The 27,107-nt window shown below is 36.3% G+C and overlaps 1 protein-coding gene across 1 annotated transcript in view; it reads left to right on the top strand.

The window, feature by feature from the left end:
• Positions 1-246: 246 nt before the first annotated feature.
• The window catches only part of LOC134667427 (uncharacterized), a 48,271-nt gene continuing 21,410 nt past the window's right edge, over positions 247-27,107 (top strand). The window contains exon 1 of the mRNA XM_063524831.1: positions 247-466. The gene's annotated coding sequence lies outside the window, so the exon portion shown is untranslated. The remainder of the gene's footprint in view (positions 467-27,107) is intronic.

Genomic DNA, 27,107 nt, shown 5'->3' with positions numbered 1-27,107 from the left:
AACTACATGAGTATGTCATAATCAAAACAACAGAAATTTTAAACAAAAGAAGCGTGTACAAGCATACGGGGATTTCGATCGTTATTGCTAATCTGAGGCCTCGGGCGCATTATCAAAGACTCACAAGTCCGGATGTGTTAGAAGTGTCAGATTATGCACATTGGTGCATAATGCAGTCAATTTTCTTATTTGATTCGTCCGGAAACAGCAAGCAAAGGCAAAACGACGAGTGGGACCGCGGGCCGAGCGCCGCCTCTGCTCACTCGACATTCGGCCCGAGTCTGCCGAGCGCGCTGCGTGTGTCCCGCGCTCTCCGCCAACCAAACTTTACTCGCTTCCACGATCGTGAATCAAGTGCTTTATGAACAAACAGTTTCAACTTGACTTACACTAGTGACAGTTTTTGTGTTGTTTGATTTTGTTTTGTGAACATTGGAGGTGCCCAATATTCCGATACCGGCTATTAGTGAGTATTACTGATTTTTAATTTTACCGGGTGATTTACGAGGCGCCCGTGTTTAATTCGCGATTTTCTTATTTTAACCCGCCGGAGGTCGGCGAGTACAGTGCATCGCCTCGGTTTCCATGTCACTGCGCTCTCAGAGAATTGTTATCGTCCCATTGTTATTGGCCCAGTTACTGCTAATTAGCTCGCTAATTAATACGTTTCCATTACTTAAATTACTAATAGTGTAATATTATCATTAGACGAAATTCATACAATAATAGATTAAAATGCAATCAGTTTATGGATAGAGTAGCGGGTCGGCTGCTGGGAGCGACCGCAACCGCGGCTCGGTGCAATAAAATGTTAAATAGGTAGCCGTGCGAAGCTATACCCATAACAATCAATCATTTATCTGTCGAAAGCCTTGTTTGGCGTACAAAACCAGTTACAAGTACATCCGTTAATGACCTTACCAAGTTTTTGTTATCAACAATTTAGAAATCATGGACTTTTTTGTTTTATCTCGCACTTTAACATCGCGGCGCGTTGAAGTCTTTCATACTTAACGAAACTAAATATCCAAAATATTTATTAGTATAAATATTTCACTGTACGAATAATGAGGATATATTCAGATATATCCTCAGGGATTATAAGGTGTTTATTCTAATGAAGAGTAAATTGTTATCGCCGTGTAAATATTTGGACTGGTGTTACAGTTTACACAATGCAATTGTTGTTGACATTATTCTCATAATCGATGGACTTCGGTCATTCTCGTTCTGATTTTAGGACGGCAAGATAATCCTTCCAACTTTTAAATATTATATTTGAATAACCGTATCGGGAATCAAAACTTGAATTTAACAACAATTTAATTCCTGCAGAAAAGATTATTCCATTTCAGAGTTTAGGTAAGTTAGGTACTTATAGGTTAACTGGAAGAGATCCCTCTTAGGGATAAGTTCGCCTTTGTACTACACGTTTATGTTTGTCTGATGTAACCAATATGCCTTTCTTTTCGTACGATAAAGTGTTTACTTATCTACTGTTTAAAAATATTGGTTAGGCCATTAACACCAATATGATTTTAATATCAGTGCTCCGGACTTACAATTATTCTTCGAAATCAAATTGGAATTAATAATGAATAATTTAACCATAATCAATATTTTACATGTCTGATTAGGCCTTCGGAAGCCAGTGTTGCTCGAAGCAATACGCTTACGCTTCACATAAAGTTTCAATATGCAACCTTACATTAAAGTTCGTTTTTTTTAGCATTAGAAAGAACTTGGAAGAAGCTAAGCTATTTTGACATGCCTTTTAATTCAAAAACGCTTTTTAAAAATCAGTAACTATTACTTATGAAAGCAGAAGAATATAAATGATCGTATTAGATTCATAAATGTTACATATTTGCCGCAACTTATTTTTAAAATGTGTTTTTCAACACATCAAGATTGTTTACCTTATTTCTAATGCTAAAAAAACGAACTATACGTCCAAATGTCTGAAATCTTTATCAAAAGAGAACAGCGCTTGTTCCCTCCCCAAGGTTTCCATCAACTAACATGCGCATGAAAAATTAAGCGCAATTAAAAGGCGTGCCATCATTGTTATGATGTTGTCTCCGATAATCAGTGTTGATAACTAAACAACTAAAACAGACGGGCAGATGTGATGTGTCCGCCACATGTCGCGCCTGCGATTAAGGACACTACGAAAACGGCCGATGTAGGCCACTATTGGTTATTTCTTTATTCTACGCAGTAGGGAATACACACATTTTTTGTAAAATTGGTTTAACTTGATATCTCGGTTTCATCAAAACTTAAAAAAAAAATCCTGCGAGGGGGTATTCTGGTCATATCCTTTTATCTGGCTCGGTCTAAAATTAAATAATATTTAATACGTACCTAACAACAATCCTTTAAAATGGATTACATATCAGGTATAGAATCGAAATAGGTTCAAGTATGTATAACTATTATATACCTATTAGTCTTTTGTGACCAATGGACATAAAACACATGAGTCGTCGCATGGATACGATATTTTTGCGCTTGCTCCTCTTGGCTATTAGCTAACCACACCCTATGTAATGGATTAGGGTTTCCTATCTGGATACTAATTGTGGGGAAATTCCGTGGAATCTAAATTCATGTCAGGATAAATTAAGTCTATACCAAATTGTACAAAACCAATAAATATTTTTTCATTTTATACCAATTCTACATTTATATTTATTTATTTGATAAAGCGCAAGCTTACAGTACTACATACACCAATTCACTTACACACTAGAAAAATATATACATGTTAGAAAAATTACAAAAACAAAAACAAGCAAACAGAGAAAATGTCACGAAAGATAAAATTACATACCCAATTGAAAACACAAACCAATTTAACAAAAAATGTGTGTATTCCCTACTGCGTAATTTGTATTCCTATAAATGTGCTAACTTTAAAAAATTATATTTTTTCCGTACATAAGTACCGAAAAACTCTTGGTACGAGCCAGGATTTAAACCCACGACCTCCGGATTGAAAGTCGGACGTCAGATCCAATCGGCCACCACCCCAAACCCCAAGTGTACCTAAATGAAATAAAATAAAATTGAAAACACTTAGTTGGGATAATAATGTGTTTAACATAAACATAGGTATGTTATCTTAGAATACACCACGTGATTTATTTGTTTATTATTTTCAATTGTTTACTTACGTCTTAACTTATCACGGTATTGTTTATAAACTTTATTTTCTTATCATTTCATCTTACACATAATTACCGAGAATTAATTATCTGCTGCACCAAACGAAAAGTGGTTACGAGATCAAAGGAATCTCCATCAAGTTGTGATATAATACTGTCGTTATTCCTTGATTCCGATTATAAAAATAATTTAATTTCGGCATTATGAAACTTTGCCTTCTCTGGTGATGATGATAATCTTCTGACTGATTTCGGCCACAGCGACTACACAGTCGCTGTGGCCGAAATCAGTTCATCAGCTCCAGATCTAGAGTAGTCAATTTTTAATTCGCGTTATTAGAGTGTCCACTCCACTCTCTGGTGCGCCCGTAGGTGGCTAACGTACTTATACGTAAGTACCTTATCTTCTTGCTAAATACTTATTTACTGGGCGTTCATTAATATTTGCCGTCTCTATAAGATTGACAGGTCCCAAACAGTGCGAACTTACGCAGGTACGTTGTACGTTAGACATCCTATGCTTCTTATTCCGTACAAGCGCATTATCGATATAAGATATTTTGTAAATTACGTGGACGGCCGCGTACATATATTCCCATTGCTTGCGATGCGCTGGTAACTAAACCAATGTGGTAAACCAATATAACTGTGACCTCAATGTGCGTGACATAGTCATATTGATATCACAGAGCGCACACTGGTCGGGTCAAATATTCGAATTGCCCACGCTCGTTAAGCGGTTGAAATATTCCCTCGAACCGCGAACGAGGGCCTAATCTAATCGCACATGTGCGACACGATCGCGTTTACCTCGGTCACCGTTACCAACACCGATGACACAGAGGGCCTACCGCGAACCACGTTCGACGTGCTGCCTCCCTGTCACACTTGCGTACAAACTTACAAGTGCGAGAGAGAGGCAACACGTCGAACGTGGTTCGCGGTAGGCCCTCAGCACAGCCGTAAGATATTCATTCGTAGGTACGTATTCCATTGACTTTTGTATTCCTTGTAATATTGCAAAGTTAAATAAATGACAGAGAAAAAATAAATAATCCAGTGCCATTATCCAGTTCTTTGTTATTTGATGAGACCGTTATGTATAGTTTTGACTGATGGTATATTTTACATTAAAAAAAACATTATTACATTTAATTTCCGCATATGTGTAAGTATCTCGTATATCAAAATGTATAATAAAAAGGCAAATCTGCTGAAAATATTATAAACATGATTTACAAAGGATTACTACGTTTAATATAATATATGTACTTGTATAGATTCAGATTACCAACTAATAATTACCTGTTAATATCCAATTTGAATTTGTAATAGAAATCCTAAAATAACCACGATACAAACCGGAGATTAAAGCCACGTCACTATTGTCGGTGTTATTAAACTCCCCGGGAATGTTATTCCTTTGTACCGTGATTTAAACGTGGCCTTTATCGACATAACTACATAAATAACCGGCTCAATCAAATTTAAGGAAGCGGATCGCGATATAAGTAGCAGTGTCATTACAATATCTGGGAAAACCGACGCAAAATGTCTCACGACTGCCAGATTTTTTTTGAGATAGTATTTGGTGGTTAAAAGGATCAAAAAATAAATTAGTTAAGTATACGCAGAAAAAATGAATACACATTTTTTGCCTGTTCTAGTTTCAGTTTAAAATAAAGTATTTTAGCATACTTTATGTGTTTCGTATTTCATAAAGTATACGGAGGTCAAATAAAGTATAATACTATATATTATAGTATGTCTGGCAACCCTACTCACGACGTTCTTAGTACTTAAATATAGTTATACTTGCATTTGAAATTAGGCTCAAAGGCTCAAACCAATCGGTGAACCTACATTGTTTTTAACTGTCTTTTCGTCACACAATATTATATTATATGTTCTCTCTTAGAACCTTATCACAGATAAAATGCAATTTTTAGTACTTATGCAAAATATAACCTGATAAAGCCGTTAAATTAGTTTGCAAAATTCAGTGTTATCTGGTTATCTCCATTACACAATACCTCCATAAAACAAATTTTATATGCCAGTATACAGGGTGTTTGGTACATCGTTTGCCAAATTAAAATGGCAGATAGGTTGAGTCATTTGCTATGCTCATGCCTAGAAAAAAAATTGCCCATGTTTTTTTTTTTACTAGGCAAGTAAAAATTTGAAATTTACGAAAAACTGGCATAGAGCTAAAAAAAACGTGCGCAATATTAAAAATTTCTAGGTCTGGGAAGATAGCAAATGAGTCCACCTATCTGCCGTTTTAATTTGGCAAACGATGTACCAAACACCCTGTATAGTTGATATTGTTTTACAATTAATAAAAGTTGTATTTATTAACATTTTATTATTGAATTTCGTCTTGCGTAAAGAAATAGGTAGCTTTGTTGGCAATTATTGGCAAAAAATACAATTATTTATAAAACAAACAATAACATAAATACGTGTCAAACAACATATATGAAATAAAAGTACTTAAGTATGTCAAACATATCATAAACATATAAAAACACGAAATATTTAAATATTAATAATTTAAGGATTACAATATTAGATGTTACCTAATAAAATAATTATTCATAGACAAACTACAGAGTTCAACGTGTATTTGCAACTTGTGTAAGTTCAGTAAGATGCAATTGTTGTGTATAATGTGTATACGGACGTACGCAAACGATGACATTACAAAATTGCATTGCAGTTAAGGGTTTTGTATGCATATACGAGACAATGGTGTCCACAATCCACAATGCTTAGAGTACGCGCGAGCGTGCCGCCGCCGCCGCATAACACGGCCTTACATTACAGAATCGAAACACAATCGGATCGCATTCAAAAACAAGCAAGTGGATCCGGAGTTACTTGCGTTCTTCCTAGATTAAATCCATACTTTTTACGAGATAGTTATGTAAAATGGAATTTGAGGAAATTTACGTTTCGTTGTGATCGTGATTTACTGTGATGTTTTCTAAAGGTATTAGGTACTTTAAAATAATAAGTGTCTTCAATGAAATACCACTTACAAAATACTTATAGGTATTTAAAAATGATATTATTGATATTATTATTGATACTAAAATATGCTACGAACTTATTGAACCTAACCAAAAATTTAACTAGTTAGTTACATATAAAAACAAGAAACAATTAAATTGAGGAAGTAGATTTCATAAAATCTATTGACCTCCATTGAAATTGAACTTGCACTATGATTCAGAACGCTTACTGTATTCATACTTATACGGCTCAGATGGACCAGTAAAGTTTGAGATGCAATTAAGGATGATGGTTGTCAGATTTGTCAGTCAAGTTTCATTCGAGAAAAAAAAATTGTATTAGACAGCAGGTGTCGCAGGTTTGACGCATTGAGCAACCTGTCGCGAAATCGACGCCTGCGGCCGACCCGAGCCGCCTGATCGATGGACTCCACGTTCTATTATGTTTTATTAAGCCCATCAATTTTTACGACTGTTTTAGACATCTACTACCTGCCCTAAGTGTGTCACTAAATTAAGTTAGCAGCAGCCACAAGTAGCCTGTCAAATACAAAATACGAGTGTGTAGGGGTCCATTTATTTTTTTATTCAGTAACATTATTAGATACCTACTAATAATATTAACTTTTAATCGCAATTGCCAATAACGGTCAATTAATGAATACTAGCACGTAAATCTTTTTAGACATTATTCTGACTTATTTTTTATTTTTATTCTGACTTGATACTCGGTTGAATTATAATCGTATGGAGTATGAATAAAGTCAACAGTAGATATTCATGGTGTAAAATAACGATAAGCGCGCACATTTTCTTATCGAAGGTCATTAAAGTTTTTTTGCTAATAAAGTTCAAAAATTCACAATTTCATGTTAAAAGAGTTCCAAGAGAAGAAAAATAATCCAATTCAAATTCGTCACCATCATCATCAGATATGCGATGTCGTATCTGCTTCTGGAACCGTGGTGCACTATTATCATGCCGCGATCAGAAAGGGATTAGAAATAACAGATTTCCATACACTTACGTCAAAATCAATATGGATTGACAGCTATCTCAATCCCTTTTTAATTGCGATTCAGTAATATCCTAAGTGCAAGTTACCTAATTACGTAAAGTTCAATAATATTTTTGAAGAAATTCGAGATGTACACAAATGTACACGTGTTTAATTACTCTCCGGTTTCAAGATTAATGAAATTTCGAAAGACCTCGTAAACGGATACAACATCAAAGGCTCCAACGTCGGACGTATGCTACGTGCATCGAATTATCCGCTGGTTTCATTGCGCCACTAATAAATAGTACACTCTAACAGTGTTTATCCCATGCCACCATAAAACGAGCAGATTTATATTTTATTCAGTTCCGCGTTTCAGCCACGATTGTTGCATTGCGACTGGTTTTAATCGGAAAAAGTCGATGCGATTTTTATGTAAGTTAACATTGGATGATGTGAACTCACGATACGCAGCGCGATTTCCCGCGATGGGGCAGGTCGGCCCCGCGCTCGCTCCCACGTCTTCCGACTTCTCCTCATGGATACACTTGCACAATGGCTTCACGTTACTGCATTGCTTATTTTTTCTCCATCTTTGTGTTTATATTAATCGTTAGCGCTGATCGAGAATTCCTGGAAGAGAAACTAGCCTTTTTCTGAGGCTGCATAGAATGAAGATGTCTTCCGCGTACTGATTTTTTATTGGTAACGATATCAGTCCTTCGGGGCAGACGACGGCCTGATTCAGTTCCGAAGTAGAACGCGTCGTTTTATTCATTAACAAACGCGTTTGAACAAACTGTGGACTTGATAAATTGTTGGTAGATACTTTCTTTTCGTGATGCTTCCTCGTTATGCGTTTATTTTGAATAGTCGGTTCACGCGAAGATGTCAAGTCGGTTAAGCGCCGTCGGTAGTCGCTCGGAGTGATTAGTGGTTCGTGGGCCAGCCACGCCTCGCATCTGATCGCATGTATAGAAGCCAAAACTGTTTTCACTGGGAACTGTGCCATCTGGGTGCACTAAAGGTGACAACCGACCGACTTCGCTTTATTTATTGCAGCTTTATAATCACGCTCCACGCGACATATCACGAGACGTCTATACCGTCATGCCATGAACTTGATATATTAACGCAATTCCATGAATACGTAGTAGATAGCTAAGTATATAACTAGTTGAAGCCCATTAAGACAACGCAAATTTTTAAAAGTAGCGTTAGCTAAAGCCGTTTACAAATGGATAATGGCGTTAAGAACAGCGTTCCGGCATGGCGTAGCTTTTAATTACGGACCAATTGTGACTGATAAAATCTGACGACTGCAATTGTGGCGGTGGCGTACTGTGAAGGCGCTTCGACCTTATGTAGCGAACAAAGATTACCGTTGCTCGCTGTCATTTTTTCTTTATTTAATTCCGCGAAGCGCTGTAACGGTGTCGCGTTCATTTGTTTTGGTTGCCGCCGCATTACATAGTCTTTATATTGTTATGTAATTACGAGCTGTATTTAACATACTGCCTAATTAATTATCTCGTGGGACTTTGTCGCTGAAATGCTGATGATATAAGTGTAAACAATCTTGTATCATTCCGTGGGACACAACCGGTGCGTGAGGAATTCGCCGTCGCAGTTGAAATTTGATTACGGTGGAGCCTTTACGCAATGCAAAATATGCACATTTGTTTACGTGTACGTAAGTACCGCTGTGATTATCTCATGATCGTTATTATATTTCTTTAGCATTTTCTGTCGTGGATTTCATCATTTATCCTTAACGTATATAATTAGTTACGATTCCGCTGTTGCAACCGAGCGTTAGATAAATACACTAGATTGATTGACAGCAAGAAATTGATTAAGTCACAACATCAACATATTATTTCACACATGAAGGCCGCGTGTTCAATAATGATTAATTTCATTAAGTTAATGCAAACATAAGAGTAATCAGCGAATGAAATGCCACAATTGTGCTGGAAACAAATATACCCCGTGTCATTAGTTAATGAATATCAACCGAGCGCAAATTGATGACTCCCTTACGAGTTTAGTGCGCAGTTAGGTGCATATCTGCTCTGGGTGCTAAGTGCTAAAATCTGAAATGTACTACCTATTTAGTTTACTCGCACCGAAAGGCTTTTCTTATATATTTCTTACGTAATAAAAACTGGGAAATTATTTCATTGGAAGATCATATGACAGATGCTAATACAATCAAATGCCAAATCTCGTAATCAATAAATTGCATCTCGTAATCATCTTCAGTTTACGTAAAAACACTCCTTATAAATTAAAATATGGAAAATACGGTCGCCCTCATTAAGACGTTTTTGGTAAATAAATGGAGTTATATATTTAAAAATATTACTCATGAAGATTAAAAAATGACGATTAGCAATATAGCTCTACCCACAAACATTTTCATGTATTTACTGTGAGAAGGCAGTCGTGTAGCCAGCGTATTCTGTAGCCGAATGTACCGAGGGATAAAATTAGAAAACAGACTAGTTTTATATTATTTGGAATGAGGACCTGTCACCGTGTCCCATGTTTTGTTGTATCGCCCCATTGCTCATCCCCGCTCGGTGACAGTTCAACAATTGTCTTGTCCCTCAGAATGCATCTTGAATTTCTTCTTTGTAAGTTTCTGGATGTACTGCCACACGGAATCCTAATTCAAATTCAAAGAGAAACTTAATCTTTCTTTGTTATTTTTTTAGAATTTTATAAGATGTTCGGCTGTGATAAATTGTTTTGTTGTATTTCTAATCCGATGCAGGAGCATATAAGGAAATAAGAAATCATCATTTTTAGGGGATACTCATATGCCCTTGGAAATTCCAGCAGTAGGCTTCTCCAGCTGTGGGATGTATTTCCCATTACGTCAGGCTTACCGGTGATCCTTGATTATGAATATCTGAGAACTCGTTAACCTATACTGATTAACCTAGGGCATTTACTCTCGGCAAACAATGGGAATATCAATAATCAATCACATTCAAATAAAAAAAAGATAGTATTTGCAGTGCAGCTCGTGCGTATATATCTATTGGTGCAAGTTAGCATTAGCATTAAGCGTAATATCAAATCCAAATCCAATCAAGATAAAAAGTTTAATGTTCGAATACCGCTGCAGCTAAGTTTCCGAGTGAAATTGTCATGGTCAGGTGCGCCTTAAAGCGACGACACCCGCGGGCACTCACCCGTGTAACGCATCAACTCTTCGCCAATCGTACTTTGACTTTGAACTCAAACAAGTAAAACGTTTGAAAAACTGTAAGCCGATGACACTTTTCGTTTCAATACATAGTTTGAAATTTTTAACGTAATGGTTATCGACGACTTTACCACACAAAAAAGGTAAGATTACCCCCCTAAGACCCCGAGTCATTTTTGCAGTTTTAAATTTGGAACCTTATTTTATTCCATTATATGTAGTTCAAAATTCGATTTTCATTTGTTCTTTTTAAAGGAACTCGGGACTTAGTTAGTTAGTTTTTTTTAGTTTATTGATCTCTCAATACAATTTTCATAGTTACCTAATGTAAAAGAATACAGAAGCAATTACTTATCGTATAGCGATCGTCGGATACAAAATAAATAATTAAATTACAATTAAACAGTAGTTATATACAGTGGTATATATGTACTCGTAAATATATCACAAAATATTATTCATGTCAAAATATTTCTAATAGCAAATCATAAAATTGTCACACAATGTCAAAGATAATAAATGATAATAATAAAAAATAAAATAATCATTTTTAACATAGTACTACAGAGTACCTATCAATAAATAATTTAAGTTTTCACACAAAGTCAAATTAAATCCAAAGAATAAACAGAAATTAGAGACATGTCAAATGAAAAATAAAAATTAATTGAAATAAGTATCTTAAAAATAAAAAATAAAAACAAAACAGAAACAAAATAACAATTTACATTACATACCTACATATAATTGGTCAATTCAATTCGAGAGATATTCCTTTACTGAGTATAGGAATTTCTTAAGTAAAAAGGTTTTTAGTTTGCGTCTGAACGTCATGTCTCCATTGTCTCCTTTTTTATGTCATTTGGTAGGTTAGAAGGCTATACCTACTTACATCAATTACTAATATCATAAACCCTTCCTTAGACAAGTCAATATCTGAATCCATTTAAAAAGCATTTAGTCGATTAATAGATTTAAGGTAACGTGCACGACGTGCTGGAATGTTCAGTGTCTGTTAATTGCAAAATAAATCCAATAGATACTTTTTAACTTGCGGTTTTCTAATGATAAGAACCGGATATGCTTGATCGTAGAGATATTGCAACTCGTAATTGACATGTTTGCTCACCACTTATCAAAATTACATGTAGCTATCTATACCGAGATATTGTTGCTTTTTTGCATAAGAACATTAACCGACTAGGTAGGTACGCTTAAAGTTAATAGCCTTGGGTTTTTTTTCTATCTTAGGCAACAGAAAGTATTTTTCGAATTGATTTATACTTTTACGATTCCCAACATTATGAAGCGTAGGTACCTCGGTGACATAAATTAATTTACATCAACGTGGCGTTTTGGGTGTAAAGTTAATCTCGTGATCATATGTAGACCGGATATCACCCTCCTCTGGTAATTAATAGTTTTGCGAGTCTTCAAACTCCACGCATTAAGTTCAAATGTGGACGGTTTTAGACTTCAATGAGCTTGACGTATCGTTCCGACGCCTTGTTCCCTATATGATAAAAAGTATAAAAACACGGTAAATGTTACTACATATGTATAAAGTATCTCGCGAATTAACGAACTGTGTTTAGGGTTATGGATATTAGCCTTATAAGCGTTCCGGAAGGCGAGGTATGAACGGCAAGACAGGGCGAGGCGGCGCGCATCGAAAGTGACAAGCGCGTAGTCGAAAGTGCCCGCTAGATTTATTTACACTTGATTGAAATAGACGCAGCACTCCTAAACTGGTGTCCACTTTACACGAGCGGCCGGCTGGCTGGCTCGCTATTAATAACACTGCGCCTGCCATCTACGGCAAACTAGAATGCCCGAGTCGCGACACATGCAATTAACTGTGTTTTGTGCATTAAGACATTCTTATCTCCTTTAAATGAATTACTTATAATCTTGTTTCACGTTTTTATCGGACGTACAAGTGTTTGTACACAAGTTTTTTCGCGGGGTTGATGAACTCCCCCAGTTAAAAGCCCTTTGTTTGTTAGTAAACAATATTTGAGAGCGTTTTATGTTAGTTCGATATGTTTTGTAGGCTCATGGGTTTTCCAAACAGCTTCCGCGTCGCCGGCACCGTAGTAACAGGAAATCGAATTTCGCCAGTGTGACCCGCGCGGTCCAATTCAATAAACCGGGATGTTTGCTGCACCAAGTTAGCCTCAAAACGATAAGCTCGTAAATGGAGCAACGAGTAATATTCCGATGATTGGTTGTGGGTGACTACCACCAATTGGATAATAAGTACCAGTCGGATGTCGCACTCACTGCTCACTTAGGGCGACGGATCTATCGAAAAAACGAAAGTTCCGAGCAGGGAAGATATAAAAATGTGGGAGCGATTCCAGATATGTGAAGAATGTGGATTTTTAAATCACTCGTTAAAAGTAAAACCATGCGAGGGTCAAACATTCGAGAGAGAAATGGAATGCTTCATGCAGAGAGATAATTTCGATTTCCTTTTATAGAAAGTAAGTTTATTCCGATAGTTAGATATCGTAGGCATGTTAACGAGCCACCGCGGTAGCCGGGAACCTGCTGGCCAATAATAGACATAAGACCGGGTTACTAATACCTGACACGCCGCAGGAACTTTGATACAACCATTACTACTTTGTTTATAGCTCATACCGATTTGTTACACACACTGTGTACTCCGTATCGAAATCTTGATTTTACCATAACCAATGTTTAGACTAGGTAGAGTAGAGTACTTATCTCAAAAGATTTACATACCTATTATGAATTAATATGCGAGCTTTGGTGTTCATTTAATTAATTACGAAAAGGGACATTGTTAGTTGTATTTAGAGAATAATTAATTAACTACAGTTTAATGTCAATTTCGTTTCATATTGACGTTATTCGCCCGTGTATCTCTCTCGTAAAACTTACAATATATTGTTGCGAGTTATAAACATCAATAATCATTATAATCAATTAATTAGTTTTAGTTTTAATTTATTTAGTTTATACTTAATTTTAATAATAGTTTGTTAATTGTTACAAATTGTGTAAAGTTAATAAGTTTTGTAATCAATTAATAAAACATTTTTAAATAAAATTGGAAGCCGGTCTGACATAAATAGGGCGGACATTATTTCCTCATAATATGCAAACCATATCTTGTATGAGTAGCTATATCTAAACTTTATCGCATCTAGCACGAGAGCATAAAAGCTAAGTTTATGGGAAGTCAAATAAAACTTTACTGTCTGAACTAAACCTCTATTTCCGCATTAGAATTTCACTCGTAATGCACACACTGCTGAATTTTTAATGGCCTCTTTTTACCGGTTACTTTCTAAGGGGCGAGAGGGTGTTAATTCTGAGACGACACATTTTTCTAGACTGTTTGTTAGTAACACGGTTTTGTGGTGAAGGAATGAGACAAAAATATTTTAAGCAGTCGAAAAACACAGAATACGGATGCGGGTCGGCATGGAAGATTGGACACCTAAGGTAACATTACGACAAGACCACCCTCCTAGACAGACATTGTATGTACACGCACATGTGTACCTATAGGTATAGCTATAAATGCAGAGATACATTAAGATGTGTGTACCAACGACACAGCTACGTAGGTGTTTTGTTTTCTTTAGGACTACACATATTAACTATTTGTCTTTGAACATAATAAGCAGAGTTTTAAGTAAAAAGTGTCAGTATACGTGTGACTGAAGTTATTTAATCCTCCAGTGACTCGTCGTATAATTTCCATTTCTTCCTAAATAATATTTTAGCGTTTCCCTAGAGAGATGCTCCGCTTGCTCGTGACTGTCGCAATTGTTCCAAATTATCTAGCAGGTAGGCAGAAGAAAAATGAAAATAAGACTGTTTTGTCATAAAATAATACAATGTAACGCTTTTTTATATTGGCAAAGAACTCGCATTTTTTTTTGCAAAACTAAACATTGTCGTGTTAAAATGATCATTATGACGTAAACGTAGTTCAAAAGCCCTTACAACTCTTATTCAGTCCCGTTAAAACTGCAACAGTGCCAAAATACATTAAAAGAAAACATTGGCACAAAGCCATTTCCACAGTCGGCCGGGCGTTTCCCTCGAAACCCTAAAAACACAGACTCATTCCGCCGCCCCATAAAGCGCACCTATCGTAAAGCCCCCTCCAGACTATGTGCGTGAATCGCGGCGCGACGTCGCGGAGCGAACATATCGCGAAGTTGACGTTTGACGTATGACTCCACACTCGCACACTTCACGGCGATTTCGCAGTTTGGTTTGCGGCAATATGGCGGAAAAGCAACAGCTGATCGAGTTTAACTGTTAGTTATCTATGGCATCATACGTGATTTAGCTGTTTTTCCATTTTGTTTTATTGTAAAACCGTAAAATATAGCTGCTTAATATAATATAATCATAATAGAATTAGTATTTATCTTGCCACAGAGGAGCCAAAATATCGTGTTGTGGAGTCTTGCAAGTTCGTGCTTCGCGTCTCCTTTGACGCAGGCCAAAATACCGACAAAAAACGGAGAACAAGGCGCGAAAGCGTGAACATTCTGCGAAATCGACGCCACACTTGCGTTCGCGGCTTCGCCCGCGATTCACGCGCATAGTCTGGAGGGGCCTTTACAAATTGCAGCATCCCTGTCCCCGGGGGCAGATCCCCTGTTCCGTGTCACGGCGAGACGAGAAACATCTCTGAGGTGAATACACGGTAATTGAGATTTGCAGCTATAGACCCAGACGGATAATTGTATTGCGTAACATACATTGGAATCCGTTGATGCAGTAGTTTTCGCAAATACGAAAATTGATTTATGAAAAATAACAGTTTTGGTTGTAAATTAAATATTATAATTTAAACTGTTATTTGTTCATTTCCTGTAATTACAACAACTAGAAATATAGATCAATCAGAAGTTTATTTATAGTCGCATTATATCGTTATTAAATAATCAAATTGTCATCAGTAACTACCTAAGTGTTTAGGTTTAAGGTAATCCTAAGTGCCAATATTGGTACGTGCCTATTTAAGTTTAAGCTTATATAAATTATAAATTATAATGTCACGTTACGTATATTAAGATCTCTTAAGACCTATTCAGTTTTATCTAAATTGCCAAAGCCTTTGTCTGTAGTTGATCAGTAGACACATTATCAATATGACGCTACTGTGTAGCAGTAGGTACCTTCCATTCGATTTCGCAATCTACTCGTATCTACCACGCTTCACTACAAGTAGATGTTATGCTATGTACTTGTATAGAACATAGAATTCCCTCGCAACAGGTTGGTGCTTTAAATCATGAATGACAAGGGACCCTCGTCACGTCAAACAATCAATATTCCACAGTGCAAGGCGACTTCCGCGAGGATTTGTCAATTGTCACGTCACAAGGAAGCTATTCGCTCACGTCCACTCACATTGGCTTCTCTAAACTTTTGATTAAGTATACCTACATCCAATAATTCCCTTCACATAAAATTGTATACCTTTGGTCAATCCATTACAGGTCTTCAAATGCTACCCCAAAAGAAAAAGATCGGCGCCACATAATAAATACCTAATTGTCAGCGCGCATTACAAAATAATCCACGCGTCATCTGAGGAAATTTACGTTTTTTCATATTCAATAAAATTAAGTCGCTTATCATATTAAATACAAAATGCCACTCTTGTTTCCTAAAATTTGAAACGCTAGAATCAACTGGCTATAGAGCTGAATGCTATATCCAACTTGTCCTTGTCCTAATATTGTTTATACATATTTGGTGTATTGTTTGGTTTGGTAATATTGTTTACACATGGGGTATTGGAAACTATCGGGATGGGAAAAGACAAATTACCTGCCATAGACGTCGATGACCCTAACTATCCCTTTTGATATATTATTGTGCTATAAGAATGGCTGTTTATGAACCAATTCCGAAAATTCCAATAAATAAGGGCCTCTTATTTAGTCAATCCGTAATTTAGCGGGTCGGGTATTTCGCAATGGCGCTATAATCGTGATCTGCTTCTGACTAATTGTTCGAAAGGTATGGAAGTAAACAATCGCATCCATTGTCCAGCCACACAAGAGATCAGCAGAGCCAGACGACAATAATGGCGTGGCAGACGTGTTTCACGCAGTAAAAGTTGAAACGAACAATAGGGAATGGCCGTTCGATTCCGTGCTTTCCCATTCTACCAGCTTGGCCACCCGTCAAAAGGGTGGCTAATATTTTTGACGAAACCTAGATCAACTTATCGTATTGTCATGAGACTCGTGGCAAATATACCGTATATGGTCAAACACAATGTGCGATACCAAAATAGAGAACCAAATGTAATATCCCTAAGGGTAAATATTCGTTCAAAAAGCCGAATAAATCAGTATTATTAGAATCGTCATATAATAAAGTTAATGCACATTTCTAGCTTTCATTGCGTTTCGTAGACCAAATACAAATGTTTAGACTAGCTAGGTAATTCATATCATGAAACCAAGCCGTATCACGTTTACAATCGTGCAGCGTGAGAGAAACAGAATACGTTTCTATTTAGATTTGTTAGCATATCAATCAACATCTATATATAATGATCATTATTAAGTAGTATTAATGTCAGATAAGGTATATAGATACGCGCACGATTTCTTCCTTATGTTACCATTGCCTCCGCGTTGTGTTAATTTTGCCTTCGTATTTAATTCATCATTAGATCATTACCATTCATAGATTTCATCATTATGATGATCATCACATCTACCGGAAGACATTAACTGCTGGACAAATACCGTCACTTGTAGCTGAATGTGTAGGTACTTTTCGTAGGTGGACCGTCAATCTTGACTATTAATAGTTCTTCTTCTTCTTTCCTTTTTACCAAATTTCATTGTGTTTTTATGTAAACCCTAAACAAACAAAACCCTAATCGACTTAACACTTTTTAACGGCAGCTGCGAGTTGTTAACCGGTGCATGACACGTTGCACTATTATCTAAATCGGTTTGCCCATTCCTAAACTAAACACTTAAGTGGTCGGTATGTAGTAGACATGAGAAAATCGGTAAGATGTTTTTAAGTTCGAACAAACAGGAACTTCCGCATGCATGTGTTTATTAAAACTGAAAAGCGAATTATTATATTCGAGTAACTCAATCATTTGCTGTCATGTCATTTATTGTAAAACGGATATCCAGCTTCATTAGTCTAAATACAACAATAAAAAATCAATACTTAGAAAAATAGCACTACTAATTATCATTTTTTACTAATAGTTATCTTACCGATCAAATATGCCAACATCATTATCTGATCTAATAATAGTTTAGTAAAAGGTATCCATTATAGCCACCAATCGTTTGACCAGACAGATTAACTATTTACCCGCGGTTTGACTAAGGTGGTATTCGATAAAATATCGATTACATATAGCAGTATTAAGTGCACTATTAATGAGACTATCCGTGACTTTTGGGCTATACAGTAACGATCTTGTTGTTATCATTAGACTTTTTTCTATTACCTAAATGTGCATTTATAAATAAAATATCCGTCCTTAAATTAACTTTGTCGACTTTATCGTCATTCCATTACTGATTGTAAGTATATTTTTTCTAGTCATTGTATCTTATGTTCAATTGGTTTCTTGTTAAAATTTTCCTTAAAGTCATCGTCAATGTACATTAGATATACCTAATCTTATTGTTTCCTGTAGTTGTGTAATATTTTATTAAATATACAATACCTAATCAAAAAACTTTTGAAAAACATAGTAGTTTCTAATAGTTACTCATATTGTTTAATTCTTAGACTTGAATAATTGAGTTGTAGAATAACTTTTTCTATTTTGTGATCAATAGACGAGTCCCTTACACTTACCTTCTCATCTTCGGTTCGTAACTTCGTCAAGAAGAAAGGTACATGTGGGTAAGGTATTTCGTGCGCAGTTGACACCGCTCATCGTTCCGAGAAACGGCCATTTCCTCCTAATGACAACCTGTCCACAAACATTGGCCCTTCATTAGTAATAACGTCCGATGACCTATATCGCCGCCTTCTTCAGAAAACTCTTACAACTCGCGTTTTACGGCCGACAACTTTAATTAAAAACTAGTCAATACATTCCTCGCTGGTTTTCTAATACATAGTTACTTGATCGAGTTTATATAATATATATATATATACCAGACAGAGCAGTGCCGGATTTAGACATTTGCCGCCCGTAGGCTATGCTGATTTTGCCGCCCCTATCCGCCTCGCTTATAGGTTTTTTAAAGTACTTTCCTGTCAGAGGCGTTTAATTTTATAGTACAACACACCATAGCCATATTAAAATGCATATAAGGTGACGTCACAAATGTCACATTCTAGATACAGATTTATATGGGCCATTTTTGTCACTCATTGACGATGCAACCTCTTTATATTTGCCTGATCTGATCGGTGACCGGTGGGTACCGCTGGGTTTTTGGCCATTGAGAATCAAGGTGAGGCATTGGCAGTCAGGCTGGATATAGCTAAGGAGTTCGGTCGGGTCTGGCATTGAGTCTGCTCGAAAGACTATGCAATACAAATGGATCGCTAGCTTTTTATCCGGTAGACGCATATGAGCCGTATAGTAGACGGAAGCTACTCCGATAGCGTGGACATTACCGCTGGCGTTCGACTAGGTTCTGTGATATCATTCAATAATATGGTCAGATGGGTCACAATAAAATGTAGTTAGTTAAAAGAAAACGCGAGCGTAGCGAGCGCGAAATTTTTTCGAGAAAATAGTACGTAGGTAAATTTTTAGGGTCCCGTACTTCAAAAGGAAAAAAACGGAACCCACACTACCCCGAAGATACAAGAATCGACGACCATCCCAAATTTACAATGTAGTCAGATGGGTCACAAACAATGTAGTTACTAAAATGAAAACGCGAGCGTAGCGAGCGCGAAATTTTTTCAAGAAAATTGTAGGAACATTTTTAGGGTTCCGTACTTCAAAAAGGTCTTGACATGACAGAGGGCGGCAAAATCGACAAATTATGCTTGTTATTTAAATTTTACAAATAAATTCTGGTCTACCCTATCTGAACAGCACATAAAATATTTTTTGACCCAAATTTGCCGCCCCCTAAAATCTGCCGCCCTAGGCTTCAGCCTACTCAGCCTAGTGGTAAATCCGGCACTGAGACAGAGGTAGGACCTATAAAAATATCAAAATTCAGACGTTCGCTACTATGGGGCAAATGAAACTACATACTTATTTAAGAATATAAGTAGCTAGTGAGTTCAGAGGCTAGATCCACTTATGCCATAGCCCAAAGGAGTTCTCCTCATTAAAGAGAACCACGCGTATAATAAGTGCCTGCATCCATACGAAGGTAGTTCTTTGAAGTATTTCAATCGTTTTTGCCTCAGTTGTAATGTCATGAACTGACCTAACACTCTTGAACACGTTGCATGCACAGTCTACTCTTAATAGGTACCTACTTAATAAACATCGAAAATTGTATTTCATTTTAATCTTGAATCTAATAAGAGCCTATTATCTCATAGTATTTAATATACAAATCAATTAATAAGGCCACTGGCTATTAGGTAAAGGCTACTTCGTCTCAACTATGACCCATTGCGTAAATCATGAAATATCTATAATAACTATCAAAATCTTAGATCGCACTAGTTTATGCACATGAATTATAAACTTGCTGCATTAGAATTAAAGTTGAAATTTGTATTACTCGTACTACTGGGATACGAGGTCGCGAAAGTTACACAGGAACGTTTCTACGCTTCATTGTCGTGTCAAGGCGACAGCTGTGAACAATTTTCCACGCATCATTGTTGATAATATATCGTAAATCATACTGGTTTAAAAATATTATTAAATGTGTTAACTTGACGTTCAATAAATCAAAATTTATTTTGTTAGATAAATACTTACACTTCTTAAATTTTAATAATGTAGAATGTAGATAATCTACAATAGTAGTTATAACTAGCTATCACTTCGGTCCAAATTATAAAGTATCAAATTTTATTTTATTTTCAGTACCTATTCTAGGCGAAGACGCAAACAATCCATCAAGAAAATCCCACTAGATTACATAATATCCCTAAAACGCCAGCAAGTTTTATTTCCAATAGCTTTCAATCTTTATTCAGACGGAAACAGGTGTGATTTAAAAGGGAATATTTAAGGAATAAGTATACAAAACTAAATTGTAAAACATCTGGGAAATATCGCTAACAGGAGATTGTAAACATCGAAACGGTCAGACAATTGATAAACGTAGTCGTCTATTCTCTAATGAACATTTGAATTAGATTAAAATTGTATTGGTCTGCGAGGCGAGCAGGTCAATATGGAAAGCAAATTATGTGAAGGTATTATAGCACGACATGAAATTTCGTTAAATTTAATTGGCATTGTGATTTGGCAGAAGAATCTGTAAATAGCATTAAGGTTTTTTTATCGTAAATAAAACGTTTATTCATTCTTTAATTAAATTTTAAGTAGATATAGATTGAAATATTAAGACAAACAGATTGCAAATGCGGCGCTGTTATTCCCATTCCATGGAGAGGGGTATAAAACCAGGAAATTAGAAGAGAACAAAAGATATGGCTATCGCTCGTGTTTACCCCAATAAATCTAAAAATATATGTACTTACGTTAAAAATTTTGCTCAACGTCCCTCGGCTATATTACTAGCTACGTGCAAAGTACAGTCAGCATAAAATAGATAGTGACCGCCAAAGAGTAGAAATATTTTTGGTCACTTTGGCTGCGACTGTCTATTTGACGCTGACTGTACAACAATCGTAATAAAGTCGAACCAAGAAAAGTCTGCAGCGGATTTGAAGCCCACGCAGTGCAAGTATTATTTAAACACCATAATTTCACAGAAGTTTGACGTTTGAAATAACATTTGCACTGCGTGGTCTATCAAATCCGCTGCAGACTTTTCTTGGTCTGACTCTAAGCTCATACGATAGCTCGATGATAGCTGACGATTAATATCACAAAGGATAGAAAGTAAAGGCATGTACACATCGGTCGTCTAGGGACGACATTATGCGGAAGCTGCGCTGTGTCACGGCCGCGGGCGGAATGGCTAATGCTCTCATTTGTCATCGCGGAAAGTGAAAACTGCTGCTGTGGAAGTAATTCATTGTTGTTGCTTAATCATTTAACAATGCCTGACTTTTCTTTAGCTACGAATTTTATTTGAACGGCGGTATGTAGTTAACTTAATGACATTTAATTTGAATTGTATTCCCTTTTTGAAGAACTATTACATTGTTCAGTAATTTGACGCATCACAAGCATCGTGTTTGTATGGCAAGAGTGTTGTACTTTGTATCATGACATGATAATTAAAATATTTGCCAAATTAATCTTATTCTTGTAAATTGAGACTAAGAATTTTTAAATGAAAATAATGAAAATAACATGAATTTATTGTAAATTGTAAAATTTACGAATTTTGATTGCGTCATAAACCTTACACACACTTTACACAACATTGGCACACTCTGTATTGTTTTTCTTTTGTACAACGCATACAAATTAGGTTCAGAACTTAACAACCCAACAAATGCTAATGTGTTGCACATAGTGTGATCTAACGGTAACTGTTATGGTGACGCAACATGGCCGGTAGAAAAAGCGAAAGATGTGCTGTAATCAATCTCAAAGTCAACAGAAAGAATCAAATAATATACATAAGCATATAGGGGTCCACTAATTAACAGTCCGCCGGACGGTATCGGCCTGTCAGTTGTTCGGAACTGTAAAAATTTTGTTCTAACTGACAGGCCGATACCGTCCGGCGGACTGTTAATCAGTGGACCCCTTATGATAACGTTAAGAGTAAAAATATTCATTACCTATTTGATATTTTCTAGCATTAGAAAGGATTCCACAAAAGTAAATAAGCAGAGAATATCCGTATTACTTTACGCGATATGCCTATTAATTAAATTTATTCAGAAAAAAATATACATTATATTAGTAGCTTAATAATTTCTAATCAAAATGCGTCAATCTGTAATTCGCATCATCAGTTGACATTACATTATTGTATAGGTATCCAATCTGTGGCGATACGTGATCGTCATCGATCGTCACAATACAGGATTAGGTAACCACAAGAACAGTTTATTTGGAATATTTTGGTTTTCCTAACATAGCTTCTTTTATTTAAAATGCGTCATCCGATTATGGGACATGACCTTATATGGTTTAATTTGATGTACCTACCACAAAACCGAACCCTTAATTTCGTGATGTCTGTCTCTCCGTCCGTCCGTCCGTCTGTCTGTCTGGCCGTACATCATAGGGTCATAGCCATTTATTTCAAAATCTATACTCGCTTTGAAACTCGAAAATAATGTGCTCTCTAACTTTTGAACATGATCAGTTGACCCAATAGGTAATGACTTTTCCAAACACACCCAATATGCACTTAGGCGGATTTTTGCACTTACTTACCTATATTTAAATTATTCTTTCTACATTTAAAAACTAAAAACGACAAACATCTCAAATATCTATTGTAATAATTAGATCATGAGAATGTACATTTCTAGAAAACCACTGGCTTTCTTATGAAGTCTGTCAAGTTTTAAGGAAATAATTATGTTTCCTGAGTAACCGCTGAACCACAAATCATTGACCTAATTTCATCAAGCATTGCTAAGTATGGCGCCAACTTGTCGGGTACGGGATATATAATTATTTAACTGACAGATAAATTGTCACCCATGACATAAATATTGTCATTTTTCTCACGACGTTGCCACACTTGAACTTGCATTTCCCCTACCACGCACTTCGCAAATTAGTCTAAATATCCTATATTACACGTACAGTTTATAAAGCACGCATTGGCATACAAGCACCCCGTCTGCTAGTAAGAGAACGTCGTAACCTAAGGGCGCTTACGTGTCAATAAAAATAAATTCTCGTTAATAATCCTTTAAATGTCATACAAGAACTTTGTTAACAGCTTAATTGGTTTTGTCTGCATGCGCCAGTTCCATATGTACCGGTCATAGGTTAAGTATATTGTATTTTTTTTTTTTTTAATTTTTGATGCATTATTTAGTTTTATATGCATAATATTAACCCTTATTTTAAGTTTAGTAATAATGATACTAACCCCGATGGACTTACGGCTGAAATAAATGCTTTTTATTATTTTACTAAGCCAATACCGGATAAGTTGTAGTTATAATTATTGTGGTCACAACAACTCGTATTGTAAGTCAAGTCAACGCCTCAAGCACGTGAGGCGCCAGGAAACTCTAGAATGTATAGACATTGTCGGGATCTAGGTTATTAGAAGCAATTAATTCATTATACATTGTTTGTTCGCTTGTTTAAGCGAATAAGTAACTCGACGTTTGTCGATAAGTATATTTATTTATGTATACTTACCGACAGCTTACCGAGTACCTAATCTGAGCTTAGTGCTACTAACCTATGATATGATAAACACCCCTATAATGGACGTGGCACTAATAATGAAATGTATTTAAAAATCCTGTAGAATAAGCAATATAGAGTCTGTGCGGAAAGAGAAGAGAAGTGAATTTTATCGGAACCAATACATTCCACGACTCTTCTCTTTCCGCATAAACTTCTAGTAATAATTAACATATTTTTTTAAACACTGGCAATGTTTTAGCATAAACACAATTCATTGCTAAAGTTTGACGTTGCATTAATTTGGATCTGTTCTAAAAGGAATGAAATGGTGGGAACATTCACATTCACACGCCTGTTTGCCACCTCCATGGTATAAAAATTACACTATTAGCAATGTGCGACCAGGCGACCATAACTTGCTGACAATGCACTGCTGTGTGGTGTATCTAAAGCTTCATCCGATTTGTCATAGCATCAGCTGTCAAATTAAACACGTATTAAACTATTATGACCATTACCGGGGATTCTTCGAATAGAGGCATATTATGTAAAAGGATCTGTAAATCTATTACACAATTTGTCAATTTCATAAGAGCGATGGGTGACACCGAGGATTGACCGCCAGTTCCATAAATTTTCAGTTACTACCTTACGTAGTACATAGATGTATGTAGAATGTAGATTATATGAGTAGGCAGGTCCCTACATCGCCTTAGGCTTATGATTTGCTATTTAAGTCACGTGTTGCCTACACTCTGTTTATTTTCATATAAGGACAACATTTACTTTGAAATTACGTAACTCAACCGCAAGACCTCTATCTTGTTCAAGCAATTATAAAGACTTGTGGCTAGAAACGTTTACTTTATTGTGTTATCACTGTCCCTTGAACTTGTTTGTAAAAAATACGCATTTTAATGACTTACGTAAATGTTATCTTGTAATGTTGTTATTTAGTTAAACACTCTTGCTAAAGGGTTTTCATTAGAGTACTTATTAAGTAATAGTCCGTCTAAGGTGAAACCCCAGTATATTTAACCATGCCAATATACAATTATACACGTCACAAATATATTTGGAAAGGCCAATATAAACAACACATTTCTATGATTATGGTGGTATATCGAACTTTATTTAAATGGCCCTTGGAAACTTGAAAAAAATATACCTACCTATCTATAGTGTACAAACCTCTATAGTGCACATATACCTACGTAATTTGGAACAAATTTAATGTTTTATATCATTCACCTACTTATAGTTTGGAGAAATAGAATAATCGACGCAGACGTAAGATATTTTGAAGATTAAACATTTCGAAATACAGTAATTACTAGAATTATAAATGTAAATATCGTCAAACAAACATCTCTAATATTATGAATATGCTTGCACTTGCTTACATATAAATGATATAAATATTGAAGTCTCGGAAATAATTGCCAAGACAACAAAAACTATCGGGCAGCATAGGTATTCTAAGAATAGGCTACGGTTAGATCGTCGGATAGCTCAAAAACAACGTATAACAACGTACACAGACGACGCGAGTAGGCAGTAAATCGCATGGGCACGGCGCGGATAGGGTTACCAGATTTCACTAATTTTCCTGACCTGAAAGGAAATGTCATTAACGGGTTACGACCTGATTACAGAATTATTTGGTCAACAAAATTAGAAAAACTGACTTTAATATTTGTACTTACATTTAATACAAACACTGTTAAAAGTTGTCGAAAAATTTTAACATAAAAAGGTATGAAAGTTATTACAGTTATGGAAAAGTCAATGTCACATTTGATTTAGAGTCGCACCACGCTAAGTTTTCATGCCTATGTCGAGTATCCCTATTAGTATATAGTACCTATATACCTACATGCATTCATAACGCCAAGTAAAGTTAAAGCCTTTGTGTAAGGGTCTCCCCAAATATATCGACGCGCATTCGGCAAAAGCCGATAGGAAAAAGCTTTATGTCCGCGCAATAAGAGCGAAAAACCGGTCGACGCGTCCGGCGTCGTCGGCCGTCGCGAGCCGAGCCAAACGACGACTTTTTCGCTCTTATTGCGCGGACATAAAGCTTTTTCCTATCGTATTTTGCCGATTCCGCGTCGACATATCTAGGGGAACCCTAAAGTTAGCAGTCTATATCAAACACAACAAACATCTCTATGAACCCCTTCTTCTTATTACCAATTTTTGATCCCTTGACAAACTATACCTAAGGCAAAAATGACCATCTTTCTGTATATAAGTACCTACATTTCTTAGCCAGAATTTTGAGGGTTATAAATTCGGAATGAGGTTTCAATTGAATTGCAGATTTTTTCATTTGGTCCGTTAATTCAGGACTTATGCAAAAGAATCGAGGACTGTATCCGGTGCCTATAAAACAGTATCTGGTAACCCTAGGCGCGGCGCCAGTTGGCATTCCTGTCGCAGGAGCAACTTTCATGAATAGTTAACTGACTAGTTTTAGTTTAAGCTAGGACCACGCTCGTCACGCTGTGTAAGGTAAACACAAGGCTCGATCAACTTCACAATTTGCGAGCGGCCCGCGACTATGTTGCGTTGCATGCACCCAATCTTGATTGCAAAGGGCGCCTCTGCTTCTTATTTATCATGTCTTGACTCCTGTCAAAACGGAAACCGTAACGGAAAATGAAAACAATTTTTCTAATTATATTACATGAGAGCTGCACTCGGTTGATCTTAGATCTTTGTTAGCTTAGGTTAACGTTTTTTTTTAAATCTATGAGCACCAAAAGGCCTGGCCAAAATGCAAATCATTTGCGCCGTAGCGAACAAAACTGTAATATCTCTATAACACTCCTCAAGAGACATTAGCGTATCGTTCGCTACGGAGCAAACAATTGGCATCTTGGCGAGGCACCTTAAATTCTTTATCGGATCGTATGGTGCATCATCTTATGTTTCAATTTCGCGTCGGACGAGGTGAATGCCACTCAGGGTTTATGTGCATTTTTTTAGAGATGCACCGGATATTCGGTTACTATCCGGCATCCGGCCTATCCGGCCTATATTTTAATAAGCGGCCGGATACCGGATAGTGACCTTGATTGCTTCATTTCAGAGTAAACAAAATAAGATTCAAGAAACAGTCACGGTGATAATCGTACTCGTTTATTATTATAAAACAATTTAAACATTCCACTTTGCACGCGCACTCATTTTGGACCTAGAAATAAGTCCGCGCGAATGTTCAATAGGAAACAGGTCAAATTAAAATTATATATCAAAACCTGCACAATGCGCACCTGAAATACCGAAATGTAGGTATACTTCC

This window comes from Cydia fagiglandana, chromosome 9 (assembly GCF_963556715.1).
Source record: "Cydia fagiglandana chromosome 9, ilCydFagi1.1, whole genome shotgun sequence".
Lineage (NCBI taxonomy): Eukaryota > Metazoa > Arthropoda > Insecta > Lepidoptera > Tortricidae > Cydia > Cydia fagiglandana.
The sequence above is the reverse complement of the archived record's forward strand: the minus strand, read 5'-3'. Positions and strand labels throughout refer to the sequence as shown.